At 50.3% G+C, this 16810-nt stretch overlaps 1 pseudogene; it reads right to left on the bottom strand.

Annotated features, from left to right (window-relative positions):
• Nucleotides 1-5605: 5605 nt before the first annotated feature.
• LOC125112455 (60S ribosomal protein L10a-like) lies at nucleotides 5606-6917 on the bottom strand (annotated as a pseudogene).
• Between the last annotated feature and the right edge of the window lie 9893 nt (nucleotides 6918-16810).

Genomic DNA, 16810 nt, shown 5'->3' on the forward strand with positions numbered 1-16810 from the left:
TCGCACGCATTTCTGAGCCTCCCACGAGGCTGGGATTGAGGACCAGGCTGCATTGCATCCTGTCTCCTGACTCACTTCTGACTTCAGTAACCGTTCCTCTCAGACCCACTGCACCTCACTTCCTGCTTGTGCAACTTGGAAAAGTTCTTGCCCCTTATCTGGGGAATGAGGAGGATGGAAAGGCAGCAGATGACGCCGGATGCTTCTCGGACACATCACCAGCATCCCCGCTAATCTCCTCATCCCAGAGTCTGTGGTTGCATGTCCTGAGGGGCTGCCCCCCCTGAAGTCTAAAACATGCCCAGAGGTGCTCAGAGTTAGCAGGGATGGTAGAACCCTGGGCAGGTACGCACCCTAACCATACCCCCGAGGTGCATTTCTCAGCACTCTTAACTCATGTTCCCATTTGATAAACATTAGGAATCTCACTCCCCTTTTGTTTATTTCTTTATGTCATTTTTGACACACACACACCCCCAAGTTCATGGAGTTCCCGGGCCAGGGATCAAGCCACAGTCATAACCTAAGCCTCAGCTCTGGTAGTACCGATCCTTAACCCACTGTGCCAGGCTGGGGATCAAACCCACGTCCCAGTGCTCCCAAGACTCCACCGATCCTATTGCACCATAGCGGGACCTCCCCACCCCCTAGAGTTTGTATGATGAAAACAAGGGTCTGGCATTCCTGGGTGGTGGGTTAAGGATCCTTAAGGATCCGGCATGGGCACTGCAGCAGTTCAGGTCGCTGCTGTGGCGCAGGTTCCATCCCTGGCCCAGAAACTTCTACATGCCTCAAAAAAAAAAAAAAAAAAAAAAAAAAAAGAAAGAAAAATGAAAAGAGGGATCTGGGTTTTTTCCCCTTTTACAGCACAGGCGCCTACAATAAATACTACTCAGTGAAAAGGAATGAACTAGGGATTTGTAACAGCTTGGCTGAACCAAATGTATTGTTCTACCAGCTGGAAGAAGCCAGACCAAAAAGAAGAAGAGGAGGTGAGATATGAGTTCCTCTCATACCAGCCCCCACCCTCCACCCCACAGGAGCCTCTGGGTGGGGGAGGGAGCGGAGCTGGAGGGTTCCTTCTTGACAGTGATGTTTGACCAAACTTGCCACACATGTGCATTTACTGTATGTGAATTCCACATCAATGAGGCAGTTTCGAAAAATTCTATCATGCCCTGAATTTCCTAGAGAAGATTGACCATTGAACATTGTCCACCCTGCCCCATAAAACTTGTTCTACAAGTGAGTTCAGGAGTTCCCATTGTGGCTCAGTGGTAACAAACCTAAATAGTATCCATGAGGATGTGGGTTCGATCCCTAGCATCGCTCAGTGGGTTAAGGATCCAGCGTTGCCGTGAGCTGTGGTGTAGGTCGCAGACGCAGCTCAGATCCAGGGTCACTGTGGCTGTGGGGTAGGCCAGCAGCTACAGCTCTGATTCGACCCCTAGCCTGGGCACTTCTATATGCTGCAGGTGCAGCCCTAAAAAGACAAAAAAAAAAAAAGAGAGAGAGAGAAAAAAGGTAAGTTTGTGGACAACTTGGGCTGTTTGTGAGTCCTTCCAGAGCCCCCAAGACTCAGCACAGAGAGCAAGCACTTAATCTCAGTACTCCTCTGCAGACCGCCCCCCCAAACACACACACATGCCCATTTTGGTCCTGATGGGACCTCCCTCCTCTCCCCCTTTTCACTCCTTCAGAGGCTGAGTGCATTTCCTCCTTGGGTCCCACTCACCACTTCGTACTGAATTTTTTGGAGTTCCTGGACCAGGGATCAAATCCCAGCCAAAGTCGCAACCTCCCTCTCTCCCAACTGGGGCCACTGCTGACCCTTTAACCCACTGTGCCGGGCTGGGGATTGAACCTGCCTCCTGGTGCTGGTAGAGGCACCACTGATCCTGTTGCACCACAGTGGGAACTCCTGTACTGACTTTATCTGTTCAGGCTTCTGGTTTCCCACCCACACCCGCCTCTCCCACCAGACTATACACCTAGAGAGATTCCTTTTTGTCTTTTTTTTTTTTCTTTTTTAGGACCGCACCTGCAGCACATGAAAGTTCCCAGGTCTAATCCGAGCTGCAGCTGCCGGCCTTCATGGCCACAGCAATGAGGGATCTGAGCCATATTTGCAACCTACACCACAGATTGCAGCAATGCCAGATCCTTAACCCACTGAACGAGGCCAGGGATTGATCCCACATCCTCCTGGATACTACTCAGGTTCTTAACCACTGAGCCACAACGGAAACTCCTAAAAGGATTTTTTTTTTTCTTTTTAGGGCCACACCTGCGGCATATGGAGGTTCCCAGGCTAGGGATCGAGTCAGAGCTAGAGCTGCCGGCCTACACCACAGCCACAGCAACACTAGATCCGAGCTATGTCTGCCACCTACACCACAGTTTATGGCAATGCTGGATGCTTAACCCACTGAGCAAGGCCAGGGATCAAACCTACATCCTCATGGATACTAGTCAGGTCCGTTAACCGCTGAGCCACGGAGGGAACTCCCCCTGAAGGGATTCTTAACCTTTTTTGTGCCCTGGTTTCTTTTGAAAGCCTTGTGAAACTTCCTGTAAAAGACACAGACATCTGCAGGAAACTAATTAGAAAATAGTTATTAAAATAAATAAATAGTGAAGTATAAATTTGATGTACTTAATAACATAGATGCCTTTATATTCAATGATAAGATCTAGGGGTAGGTCAAGTAACAACCATTATGGCCTCACTTAGTGGGTTAAGGATCCAGCATTGCCATGAGCTGTGGTGTAGGTCGCAGACAAGGCTTGGTTCCGGCGTTGCTGTGGCTGTGGGGCAGACTGGCAGCTGTAGCTCCAATTCGACCCCTAGCCTGGGAACCTCCATATGTCCCAGCTGCAGCCCTAAAAAGACAAAAAATTAAAATTAAAAATAACCAGCGTTATTTCAGAGCAGTGATAAGTATGCACAACACTTTGGGAGAGCTGCAGGCGGCTGTAACACAACGTGAAAACATGTGTGATTTCCTGATGAGAGGCACAGGCACAGGCACAGCTAATGCGACTGGTTTTCCACTACCATTCATATCTGAAGGAAATACTACATGCGGAGTTCCCGCATGTGGCTCAGCAGAAACAAAGCTGACTAGCATCCATGAGGACTCAGATTCGATCCCTGGCCTCGCTCAGTGGGTTAAGGATCCAGCATTGCCGTGAGCTGTGGTGTAGGTCGCAGACGCAGCTTGGATCTTGTGTTGCTGTGGCTGTGGTGGAGGCCGGCAGCTATAGCTCCAATTCAACCCCTGGCCTGGAAACCTCCATATGCCTTGGGTGCAGCCCTAAAAAGACAAAAAAAAAAAAAAGAAATATTACATTGCAGCTGGCGGTTGCTGAAGATATAATCTCTTCTCCATCCAAGTTCACCAAGCCCCTGAACTTCAGCCAAGGACAGGGATCCACGTCTGCCTGCATAAGAACTGGTAGTTTGAGAGGCCCTGAAGGATTTGTCTTTGTGTTCTCAACAGTCTTAGCACACGGGGGAATTTGAGATCCAGCTATAAAACACTGCGGTAAGAACAACAACATTGAGTGTGAATTCAGAAACAAAGATACTTTCTCCTGCTCAGAACTGTTAGCGTTACTCCTGGATATTTATGCCCAGTAGATCCTGGAAAACTATTCACTGACTGCAGAGGGGCTTCAACGCATCTATGTGCAGCCACATCATTCTCCGGCCACCTGGTAACAAAGTCTTCAAGTCTCCAAGCATTCACAGAAAACCAGGAAAAGAGAATAGGGAATCCATTCCCTCGCCACGACCTTGCCACATGCAATGTGACCTTCAAAAGGAGCAATATAAGAAATACCCTCTTTGGAGTTCCCTGGCGGCTCAGTGGGTGAAGAATCTGGCATTGTGGAGTTCCCATTGCGGCTCAGTGGAAACGAATCTGACTAGTATCCATGAGAATGTGGGTTTGATCCCTGGCCTCGCTCAGTGGGTTAAGGATCCGGCATTGCTGTGGGCTGTGGTGTAGGTGGCAGATGCAGCTCGGATCTGGCGTTGCTGTGGCTGTGGTGTAGGTCACAGATGTGGCTGGGATCCCACGTTGCCATGGCTGTGGTTGTAGGCTGGCAGCTACACCTCCAATCCGACCCCTAGTCTAGGAACCTCCATATACCTCGGGTCCAGCCCTAAAAAGACAAAAAAAAAAAAAAAAATCCAGCATTGTCACTTCAGTGGCTCAGGTCACTGCCATGGTGCTGGTTCGATCCCTGGCCCATGAACTTCCACGTGCCATGGGTTTGTCAGAATAAATAGATAAATAAATTCCCTTGCGCAGTCCTCTTCCTCCCACTGCTGCAGAAAATAAGGCAAGATGCTTGTTCCAACCACACCTCTTACTATTACTAAATACTTCCTTTCTTCTTTGTTGTTGCACTTGTTGTTGAGAGAGCTTCTCCTAAGAGTGTAAATCAAACTACTGAAATGGGTTCAAGTGAACTCGAAGGACAATGCAGCACCGAGGGGGGGACCCCAGTGCACAGGGAGTATTTACAGGACCCCTAGTCCCAGGCTGCACAATGGACCTTCACCCCAGAGCCCAGCGGGCATGTGGGGCCCTGGCCGGGCTGCGGGGGGACAGGGGGTGCTCCTCGACCTCCCTGCTTTGACTCATTTTCTTCAGCACTTGAGGCGGGTCAGTTCCTTAACTTTCAGCATCCTTCAGATAAACCAAAGTGAATCCAAATATTTACCTTAATCCCTCTTTTTCCTCCTGCCCCCCGCCCAAATGGAGGGGCTGCTCTTACCCCAGTCCAATTCAAGGCTTCGAGTAAGCATGTTGCCCCTCCCCAGCCATCCCCGCCCCCCAAGATTGAACAGAAGCTGCAGAAGGAAGCGCTTTGGGAAGCAGAGTGTCCGAAGCGGCTCTGGGCTGGATGGACAGCAGGTGCATACCCACGGGCCTCCTATAGAGCCCTGGCACCTGCTCTGGTGTCCCAGGAGGACCTGCTCTGTGGTCCCAGGAGGTATCCTCTCCATCCTCCAGTTGGTCTTTGGGACATACGGCGGAGACAGTCCTCTACCCTCCACCCTCCGTCTTTTTTTTTTTTTGTCTTTTTGTCCTTTTTAGGGGCTGCACCTGTGGCATATGGAGTTTTCCAGGCTAGGGGGTCCAATTGGAGCTGTAGCTGCCAGCCTAGGCCAGAGTGTCAGCAATGCAGGATCTGAGCCATGTCTGTGACCTACACCACCACTCACGGCAATGCTGGATCCTTAACCCACTGAGCGAGGCCGGGGATCGAACCCGCAACCACATGGGTCCTGGTCGGATTCGTTAACTACTGAGCCACGATCAGGAACTCCAATCCTCAGTCTTCTCCCCAGCTTTTGACCTTCCATCCACGAACATGCTCAAACGGATGGCATCTTAGAGGAGCAGCAACAACCTTCACACGGCTCCTCCCCAAAGTTACCCAACCTCTGCCCTGTTATCTGTTCCGACTTCTGAAGATCGTGGCCCGAGGTCGATGTCTTCACTTCCTCCCTCTCACCTCCCTGAACTCTGGGACAGCAATGAATTTATGAAAACGTGGGGGGGGTGGGGGTGCCAGGTTGATGACCTCATTAGGCAGACTGGTCCCCGAGGATGGAGGGTGGCTTTGCCGCCTGGCCCGCATAATCCTGGGAGATGTCTGACATCCCCTCCTCGTGGAAGCAGCACCCCCCACCCCAGCTCTCATCCTCCCTCCCTCCCTCCCAATTTCTTTGGCATTTTCCTTACATGCTGGTAATTTTTTTTTTTTTTTTTTTGGACAGGGGGGTCTTTTCTAGGGCCGCACCTGCGGCATATGGAGATTCCCAGGCTAGGGGTCTAATCGGAGGGAGCGGTAGCCACCAGCCTACACCACAGCTCACGGCAACGCCGGATCCTTAACCCACTGAGCAAGGCCAGGGATCGAACCCACAACCTCATGGTTCCTAGTCAGATTCTTTAACCACTGAGCTACGGCGGGAACTCTATTTATTTTTTTTTTAAGGCCTCACCCACGGCATATGGAGGTTCCCAGGCAAGGGGTTGAATCAGAGCTCAGCTGCCGGCCTACAGCACAGCCACAGCGATGCCAGATCCGAGCCTCATCTGTGACCTACACCACAGCTCACGGCAATGACAGATCCTTAACCCACTGAGCGAGGCCAGGGATCAAACCCACATTCTCATGGATACTAGTCAGATTCGTTTCCACTGTGCCACAACGGGAACTCCTTACATGCAGAAAATTCTAATTTTCCTTTTTTTTTTTTTTTTTAACGGTGGCAGATGGTTTATTAGGCTGATTCTCCGTACAGGCGCTGACTTGCCCATGGCACTCATAACATACAATGCCTGGACATTCTACCAATTTTTCTTAAGCAAAGACACCAGGAAGTTGGCAGCTCAGTGGATGCTGGACATATGAGCTCATCGCCTGTCATGTTCACGTGGCCAGCAGCCACTGCCAGACACAGCACCTTCTAGACGGTGGACTTCAAGTCATCAGCTTCGGCCACTGTATTCTCCTTGTGGGTCCGCAAGGAAGGGAACTGGCCAGCCTGATTCAGACCTGGGCCCAGGATTCATGGGGATCTGCTTAATGACAGACTCTGGAGCCAAAATGGCATCATACGTCTTGGCCAGCTTCTCGACGGGTTTCTTATTCTTGTTGAGTTTCTTCAGGGCTGCAATGTCCATGAGGAGGACATCCACAGCCTCAGCCTGTCCCCAGAACACATGGAGAACTTGGGGTGGGGAGGAAACTTAAGCCTGACGGCGTCCGAGACGCGTTTGTCCCTTTGAGGGTCATAGCTCCTCAGGCTGATCTGAAGCTCCACCGTCTCCAAAACCTCCCGGTTCCTGCATAGCCTTGTACAGGGCGTCTTGGGAGACTTTGCTGCTCATGGTGTCTGGTGCAGTGATAACTGGACAAGAGTAATTCTTCTTTAGTCTCTGGTCTCACTCAATCTCACCATTCCTTTTACAAGATCTAATCCAAGCTCTTGTGCTCATGAATCACCTAAAATAAAAACTGCATGCTCCTAGCAAGGTCAAACTTTTTTTTTGTCTTTCATCTTTTTAGGGCCACACCAGAGGCATATGGAGGTTCCCAGGCTAGGGGTCCAATCGGAGCTCCAGCTGCCGGCCTACGCCAGAGCCACAGCAACTCGGGGTCCGAGCCTCGTCTGCAACCTGCACCCCAGCTCAAGGCAACGCCGGATCCGTAACCCACTGAGCAAGGCCAGGAATTGACTCCACAACCTCATGGTTCCTAGTTGGATTCGTTTCCACTGCACCACAAAGGGAACTCCAAGCAAGGTCAAATTTGATATTCACTTTTTTTTTTTTTTTTTTTTTTTGCTGAGGCATGAATGGCTTGATGTGGGATCTCAGTTCCCAGAACAGGCTTTGAAGCTGAGCCACAGCAGTGAAAGCACCAATTCCCAACCACTAGACCACAAGGAAACTTCTGACATCGACATTTTTCTTTTGTCTTCTTAGGGCCGCACCCACAGCATATGGAGGTTCCCAGGCCACAAGTCGAATCGGAGCCACAGCTGCCAGCCTACGCAGGATCCAAGCTGTGTCTGCAACCCGCACCACAGCTCAAGTCAAGCTAGATCCTTAACCCACTGAGCGAGGCCAGGGATTGAACCTGCGTCCTTATGAATGCTAGTCAGATTCATTTCTGCTGAGCCACGACAGGAACTCCTGACATCTACATTTTTAACGCAAGTTTAAATAGTTGCAAAGCATCTAGTTTATAGAGTTTGGCACATGCACAGATTTTTTTTTTTTTTTGACGGCACCCACAGAAGTTCTGGGACCAGGGATTGAACTTGAGTCACATCAGTGCCAACACTGGATCCTTAACCTGAAGAGCCACCAGGGAACTCCCAGATCTTCTTTAATAGAATCAGAAGTTGTACATCCTTCTTTTTCCTGTTTTGATTCCCATTTCCATTCCACTTACCTTATAGATTTTTTTAACAGCTTTATTGATTATAAGTCACACAGCCTACAATTCATCCTACATTCGTTGAAGTGTACGATTCAGTGGATTTTAGCATATTCATAGGGTTGTGCTATCCCCATAGTGGATTTTTTTTTTTTTTTTTTAGGGCCATAGCCCCAGGATATGGAGGTTCCCAGGCTAGGGGTCCAATCAGAGTTGCAGCTACCAGCCTACACCACAGCCACAGCAACACTGGATCCAAGCCACATCTGTGACCTACACCACAGCTCATGGCAACGCCGGATCCTTAACCCACTGAGGCCAGCGATCAAACCCTCATCCCCATGGATAATGGTTGGGTTCTTAAGCCGCTGAGCCGAAGTGGGAACTCCCCCCCCACAGGTGATTTTAAAACACTTGCATCACCCCAAAAGGAACTCCATCCCCACTGGCAATCACTCCCCATCCCTTGCTCCCCCACCACAGCCTTGAGCAACCACTAACCTATCTTCTGTCTGTAGGTTTGCTTACCCTGGTCATTTCAGACACAGCCAGTCATACAATATGTGGGGTATTCATGCCTTGCTCCTTCCATGCAGCATGTTTCCAAGGCTTATCCTGTAGCATGATCCATGCTCATCTTTTTGACTGACCAGCACGGTGCCATTATATGGCTAGACCACACTCTTCCGGACATTTGTCACTTGGTGGGCATTTAGCTGGTTTTTACCATAAATAATGCTGTTGTAGACATTTATATACAAGGTTTTTTGTGGTACAGCTTTTAAACCAAATATACTTTATGCTTCAACGTCTTTTATCAATAGGCTTTTTTTTTGTCTTTTTGTCTTTTTGTCTTTTTGCCTTTTCTAGGGCCGCTTCCGTGGCATATGGAAGTTCCCAGACTAGGGGTCCAATCGGAGCTATCGCTGCCAGCCTCAGCCACCGCCACGCCAGATCTGAGCCGCGTCTGCGACCTACACCACAGCTCACAGCAACGCCAGATCCTTAACCCACTGAGCAAGGCCAGGGATTGAACCCAAAACCTCATGGTTCTTAGTCGGATTCGTTAACCACTGTGCCATGACAGGCAGGAACTCCTCAATAGCCTTTTTATATATCTCATCCACAAAGTCCAAACACAGTTCAAAATTAAAATTTCAGGAGTTCCTGGAGTTCCCATCATGGCTCAGTGGCTAATAAACAGGACTAGTATTCATGAGGACATGGGTTCGATCTCTGGCCCCGCTCCGTGGCTCAAGGATCCCGCCTTGCCATGAGCTGTGGTGTAGGTCACAGGAGTAGCTTGGATCTGATGTTGCTGTGGCTGTGGTGTAGGCTGGCAGCAACAGCTCTGATTGACCCCTAGCCTGGGGATCTCCATATGCGGCGGGTGCAGCCCTAAAAAGACAAATGACAAAAAATTAAAATAAAATATATGTTGCAAAATTTCAGGAGTTCCTGTTGTGGCTCAGTGGAAACGAACCTGTCCAGTACCCATGAGGATGTGCATTTGATCCCTGGGCTTTTCAGTGGATTAAGGATCCAGCATTGCCGAGAGCTGTGGTGTTGGTCGCAGATGAAACTGATGTTGTTGTGGCTGTGGTGTAGGCTGGCACCTGCAGCTCCGATTTGACCCCTAGCCTGGGAACCTCCATATGTCACAGGTACAGCCCTAAAAAAAAAAGTGAAAAATAAAAATAAATAAATAAATGTGAAGAAATGAAGTAATCTACTTAGAGCAATGTTACTCAAATCTTTGAAATCTGTGCATGTCACAGCCTCAGAATCACTTTGTTATCTCTCATCGAAAATTACATTTAAGGAGTTCCCTGGTGGCTTGGCAGGATAAGGATCTGGCATTGTCACTGCTGGGGCTCGGGTTCCATCCCTGGCCCTCAAAGCTCTGTATGATGGGGATGAGGCCAAAAAAAAAAAAATCACATTTAAGTCTCCCCCAAGCACAGTGAAAGCAGAGGCCGGGAGTTCCCATCATGGCTCAGTGGTTGATGAACCGAACTAGTACCCATGAGGACGCAGGTTGCATCCCCGGCCTCGCTCAGCTGGGTGGGGATCCGGCGTTGCTGTGGCTGTGGTGTAGGCCTGCAGCTACAACTCTAACTGGACCCCTCGCCTGGGAACCTCTATATGCCATGGGTGCAGCCCTAAAAAGATTTAAAAAAAAAAAAAAGACAAAACAAACAAATGAACAAACAACTCCCCTAGAAAAAGAAAGAGAGCAGAGGCCCAAAGTGCCTGACTAGTCTGAGGGGTGTAGCCGGGTCCAACCCCACCCTCAGGTACCCCCCACCCTAGAAATTCCATTTCATTCGCAGGCAGCTTAGAGGCTCCTTTGGTCCACCGGCCCCTCCCCCAAGGCTTTCCCCGCCCCAGTTCCCAAGCATTCTCATTCCCCCACCACCACACACACACACATACACACACACACACACACACACACACACACACACACACACACACACACAGAGCCGCCGGAGCAATAAGCCACAGAAGCAATCCCACCTGGTCTCTGCCTAGCGGAAATCCTGTCGTCTGCATGTCAGGCACCTCCTCTGGGAGGCAGCATGAAGCCCCTTCTCCAGCTGTTTCCTCTGCCTTGAAACCCCTCCCTCCTGAGGCCCACATGGTGAAGCAAAGCAACACCTGCAGGAGTTCCCGATGTGGCCCGGTGGGTTAAGGATCTGACTGTAGCAGCTCAGGTCACTGTGAAAGTTCAGGTTCCATCCCCAGCCCAGCAAAGCATATGAAAGCATCTGGCGCAGCTGCTGCAGCTCATATTCAATCCCTGGCCTGGGAACTTCCATATGCCGCAGGTGCGGCTATAAAAAGAAAAAATAAACTTCACATCTTTGTTCACATCTCATTTTTCCAAAGCCCTGAGCTGAGGTGGGGCTCGGATGCAGGCCCCTGACCCCGAGCAGCCCTCTGCTTCACGGGTGTCTCAGGATGCCCTGCGGTGGGACCAGTCACACATGGGCCTCTGAGGCCATGAGAGGAAAACGCCCACCTTGTGAAGAAAACATTCTCCTGTCACCTGTCCCAGTCCACAGGCTCCACATACCTGACTCAGAACCTTGTCTGCCAGGGAGTTCCCTGGTGGTCTAGCAGTTAAGACTCAGCACTTTCACAGCTGTGTCCAGGGTTCAGTTCCTGCTCTGGGAGCTAAGATCCCACATGCAGCTGCTAAAAGCTGCAGCCCAAAGAAAAACAAAATAGGGAGTTCCCATTGTGGCTCAGTGGGATAAGAACCCAACTATTATCCAAGAGGATGCGGGTTCGATCCCTGGCTTCGCTCAGTGGGTTAAGGATCTGGTGTTCCCGTGACTGTGGTGTAGGTTGCAGAGGCGGCTTGGATCTGGCACTGCTGTGGTTGTGGCATAGGCCGGCGGCTACAGTTACAATTCAACCCCTAGCCTGGGAACCTCCATATGCTGCAGATGTGGCCCTACAAAGAAAAGAAAGGAAGGAAGGAAGGAAAGAAAGAGAGAGAGAGAGGGAGTTCCCTTTATGGATCAGTGGTTAACAAACCTGACTAGGATCCATGAGGACGCAGGTTCAATCCCTGGCCTTTCTCAGTGGGTTAAGGACCTGGCGTTGCCGTAGCTGTGGTGTAAATCGCAGTCGCAGCCCGAATCCTGAGTTGCTGCGCCTGTGGTGTAGACCGGCAGCTGTAGTTCCGATTCGACCACTAGCCTGGGAATCTCCATATGCTGCTGGTGCAGCCATTAAAAAAAAAGGAAAGAAAGAAAGAGACAAATTTTGTCGGCCTCACTCCTCTGCACCCTCTCCGGCCACCAGCTCCTTGTCCTTCCCCAACACAGGCCCACCTTCCTTCTAGAGAGATCCAAATGAAAAGCAGGTAGCCAAGGGGTTTTTTTTGTTTGTTTGTCCTTGTAATGCCAAATCATTGTATTATGGCCATCAATCAAAAAGAAACGCAACAAATTTTCAGAATAGTTCACATTTTCCTCTGCATTCATTACAGAAATGGCTCTGAGCAGAAAGTGCACCAAGTTAGGGCTTTTCTCGGAGCCCCCGGGCCGCCTGGGTGGCATCTGCAGCTTTTCTGTCCTTTCTGCCCTGATGGCTCACGGGGAGGAAGCAAGAACTGCGAGCCACGGATGACGTCCTTCCCGTATTTGACATGCCTGGCCAGTGAGTTGTCTTCACTTTCATGAGCTGAGAGGCGCTCTCCGCAGGGGTGACTCCAGGGCTGCCTTGGTTCAAGCTGCGACCCAGGAGCGAAGTGGGATCCAGTTAGCCTCTGAGGCTCCGTCCACGGGGCTGGAAGGGCTTAGGAACACAAGTATCTCATGTGTCAGCAATCGTGAGGATGCGACCGGGAGATGGTGGAAGCCCCTGCCCCGTGACCGGCCCGCAGGATGCTGGTGCTGGTGCCAGGATGCTGGTCATTGCGCAGGTGCTGGTGCCAGGATGCAGGTCAGCCCCAAAGAGTCCCCCAGAAGGAGTCCGAGGGAGGAGGATCACGGTCACTGGCTCTAGAGTTAAATGTCCACCTTGTGTCATGACCTTAGGATGTTTCTTAACATGGGCAGGTAGAAATGTCTGAGTTTCCGGAATGTTCGCCTTCTCTTTAGTACCAAATACTTGCTTTCCCGGGAACCCCTTTTCTATTACAAAAATAAAGCAGCATTGAGCAATACAAAGTATTCCAGGGAGCTCCCGTCATGGCTCAGTGGTCAACCAATCTGGCTAGAACGCATGAGGTTGCGGGTTCGATCCCTGGCCTCGCTCAGTGGGTTAAGGATCTGGCGTTGCCATGAGCTGTGGTCTAAGTCGCAGACGCGGCTCGGATCCCGCATTGCTGTGGCTGTGGTGTAGGCCGGCGGCTACAGCTCCGATTGGACCCCTCGCCTGGGAACCTCCACGTGCCGCAGGAGTAGCCCTAGAAAAGGCAGAAAAAAAAAAGAAAAAGAAAGAAAAAAAGAAATACAAAGTATTCCAACTTTTATCTTTATTTATAGTCCGCATTCCCATCAAGAGGTCTATAACCTCTCTGATTCTAAGGAAACTCTAGCTTCCGGCCACTTCCTCTATTAAATACAGTTGTAGCAACATCTCACTGTCTGTTCAATAACTACGTGATCAAAATAGGAAAGCAGACTTCCTGAACGTTCCCCTAAAGTTAGACATCAACTCTCAATCCCTGTTTTATTACCGTATTTCTTTTTTTTTAATTATTAATGCTTCAGAAGAAAATTAATGTCGAGGCTCTCGAGCACGCCAAGCTTCAGAAGGACGGCAAAAACTTCATTTCCCCCTTTTTCTAAATAATGCAAGACAGTCACTTCACCATTCCTATGTATTTTCACTTTCTAAGCATGGGAAGGAAGATTTAAAGAATGTCCCCAACACATTACCAAGCAGAAAGAGGACTTGTGGGACTAGCAGAAATCCCTGAAAACAAGTTGAAAAGGTAATAATAAGTGACTCTGGAGCTAGGCATTATCCCCTACCAGTCTGTTTATTCGTATTTAAATCAGCGACATACCAGCTCACAGGGTGATTTTCTGCAGGACGTTTCCAGGGTGCAAAATGTTTGACCCAGCAAAGACCAGGTGACTCAGCATATATTCGAACTGCAGACCTCAGGTTTAGAGAGTGAGAGGCTTCCTCTCTTCTTGCAAATAGTGCTGAGAAGGTACAAGGGAGGGATTTTTTTTTTTGCTTTTTTTAAGGTCAAAGAATTGAAACATGTGCCCCTCTAAGCCCCCCAAAAAAGAAAGGGGAAAAAAAAAAAGACAAATACAGAATGGAAAAAAAGAGAAATCAGATTTTCATAAAAACAATTCTAATCTGCTAAAAAAAAAAAAAAAGACTGTTGGACTTAACTATATTAGCATTTAAATTGCCCCAGTGGGACCAGGGCAGGGGGTGAGGGGAGAGGTGGCTCACAGAGGCCGAAAAGCTGGGGCAGCCTGTGAGGTTTGCCCCTCTCTTTCTCCTGTTGATTACCTGGAGCTGGTTTTTTTTCCACCAGCAGGATGCACAGACCATGGTGAGGATAAAACAAACCTGGAGAAATCAAATCTTGTTTGCGAAAAGGCAAAGAAACTCATTTTCTTTTAAAATGTACAAAGACTATAAAGCTGAGAAATTGAGAATTCAGAGCCCTGCGCTTTCCTAGTTGTGTATGTGCTAATGGTTCCCAAACCTTGCAGATTTTCAAAACCACAAGGGAGGTTTTTATAAAAGTAGCTTTATAGTCTCCTTCCTGCCCCGTGGTTTTTTCGTTTGTTTTTTGGGGTTTTTTTTGTTGGTTTGTTTGTTTGTTAGGAGTGTACCTGTGGCCTATGGAGGTTCCCAGGCTAGGGGTTGAATCAGAGCTGCAGCTGCCAGCCTACACCACAACCACAGCAACGCCAGATCCGAGCCTTGTCTTCGACCTACACCACAGCTCATGGCAACGCCAGATCCTTCACCCACTGAGCAGGGCCAGGGATCGAACCTGCGTCCTCATGGACGTGAGTCAGATTTGTTTCCACGGAGCCACGACGGGAACTCCCAAAGACTACTTTAAAACTTAGGAGGGTGCATCTTCTTAGGTGAGAACTGTTTAAATATTAGTGAAACTCTTTTTCTTTGTTGGGGGGAGGAGGGTCTCTTTTGGGCCACACCCAGGGCATACAGAAATCCCTGGATCGAACCCAGGCCACAGAGGTTGACAACTGGGATCCTTAATCTGCTGAGCCATGAGGGAACTCCTATACCAGCGACGTTCTTAACTTCTTGTTTTGTTTTGTTTTGTTTTTTAGGGCCACACCCATGGCCTATGGAGCTTCCCAGGCTAAGGGCTGAATTGGAGCTACAGCTGCCAGCCTACACCACAGCCACAGCAGCACCAGATCTGAGCTGCCTCTGCGACCTACACCACAGTTCATAGCAATGTCAGATCCTTAACCCGCGGAGGGAGGCCAGGGATCGAACCTGCGTCTTCATGGATGCTAGTCAGATTTGTTTCTGCTGCGCCATGACAGGAACTGCTTAACTGTCAAAATTCCCAATGAAACTCTAACTTTCAAAAGTTATTTTAGGACGTGACCTTGCCTCCCAGTTCCTGTTTACAGTGATGAACCACACTTATCTTTGTTCAAAACAGTCTCCTTGGCCAGGCCCCGGGCGGGTTAATTCCCTTCCATTCGCTTGGATCGGTGTCACAGCGAGCTCTGGAGCACTTACAACCATCCCCATTTTTACAGATGAGGAAGTAGGGGCTCCCAGAAGCAAACCGTGCCGGTGAGAAAGCCCAGATTTAAGCCCAGGGCTCTTGTTGGAGTGGTGGTTGGCTGGTTATTGGGAGGAATTGACATGTGAGATTCGGATCCGTGGAATCCTCAGACCCTCCGGCCTGGTGGCATCATCACACATTCGGGCAACGCTGGCTGCCCTGGGCATCGGGCCAGCTGCCAGGCAGTCACGGAGAGAGCCAGTGGTTCCCCGCCTTGGAAGGGCCTTGCCAGCCCCTGCATGGCGTGGACCAGGGCAGCAAGGGAGGATGCGGGGGCTCTCCAGGGCTTTGTTCAATCCTCGGTCTCCCAGAGTGCACTCTGGGCGTGGGCACAGTTGTGTCAGCCCCTCTGATGCAGAAAAGCACCCACCCAGGTTCTGGGCGCAGGGCCCTGAGGTGCAAGCTGGGAGGGGCTGCCTGGGGCCCCCTTTGAAAGGCTGCACAGAGGATGTGGCTTAGAGCTGAATGTTGAAAAGGATGAAAAGATTTCGCTCAGCAAAGAGGTGGAAGGGTGTTCTAGGCCCTAAGCGGCCAGTGCCAAGCCTGCCTTGTCGCCCTGTCTGGCAGGAGGGGTGAGGTGACAGGAGGAAGGAGGGGGAGGCTGGGAAGAGACCTGGAAGGGATTCATGCTCCCCATGGACTTTAGACTTGAGCAAAGACGCAGAAGGAACCCGCAGTGGTTTTTATGAGCAGAGTCGCAGGAGTGCATTTGTATTTCAGAGAGAACATGTGGGGGCGTGGGGGGGGGCAGCATCAGGGCACAGGTTCTGAGATCAGGTGGGAGCCTGGTGCCATCAGTGGGGCCAGATCTGCCCAAACTGGATCCTGATCCTGAGATCAAAGGAGAGACCTCACTGCCGAAATGCCTGAGGTCAGGCTGAGGTGGAGGGGGTCCTTGAATGCTGGTCCCAGGTCCCCAGCCTGGATCCTGAACAAGTGTGGGGGCTGATCGGCCCCAGGCTTGAGGGGGGAGGAGGAGAGAGCCCAGGTTTTCTCCAAGGTTTCCAGGCGGGTGGGTAGAGGCACATGTGGTCCCCAGGCTGTGCGCACAGTGGGGACCACAGCGAGGACCTGGCCTGAAAGAGAAGGCAAGAGCTGAGCTGTGAACTTGGCTGTGAACTTGGCCAGCTCAGGATGCCCACAAGGGTTTGTTTTCTTAGCGGTTAGTTGCAAATACAGATGGAACAAGGGGTCCAGTCTGGAAGAACAGATTCCTGAGTCATTCGGGATCCTGTTGGCAGCCTCGGGAATGGAGTTTCAGGGAACAGGAATTCCTAAGGCATGTGGATGGGTAACAAAAGCAGCAAACAGAGAGCCAGTCTGCACAGATGCACTGAGGGCCAGGACCTGCCCATCGCCGCCCTGGAGCCCAGGAGCCAGAGCTGAGGTTACGCGCACGTGGCCTGAGAGCTTCCCAAACTGGAGGCTCCTTCCAAGCCTTTTGTGTATTATCCCCTTTAATTCTTCCAGCAACTCACTGTTTTTATCCCCAACTTAAAAATAAAGGAGCCACAGATGTGGTGGGTAACCAGCCCACACAGCTAGTGAGCAGGTGGAGAATCCCTTGACCTG

Source organism: Phacochoerus africanus, chromosome 12, assembly GCF_016906955.1.
Source record: "Phacochoerus africanus isolate WHEZ1 chromosome 12, ROS_Pafr_v1, whole genome shotgun sequence".
NCBI lineage: Eukaryota > Metazoa > Chordata > Mammalia > Artiodactyla > Suidae > Phacochoerus > Phacochoerus africanus.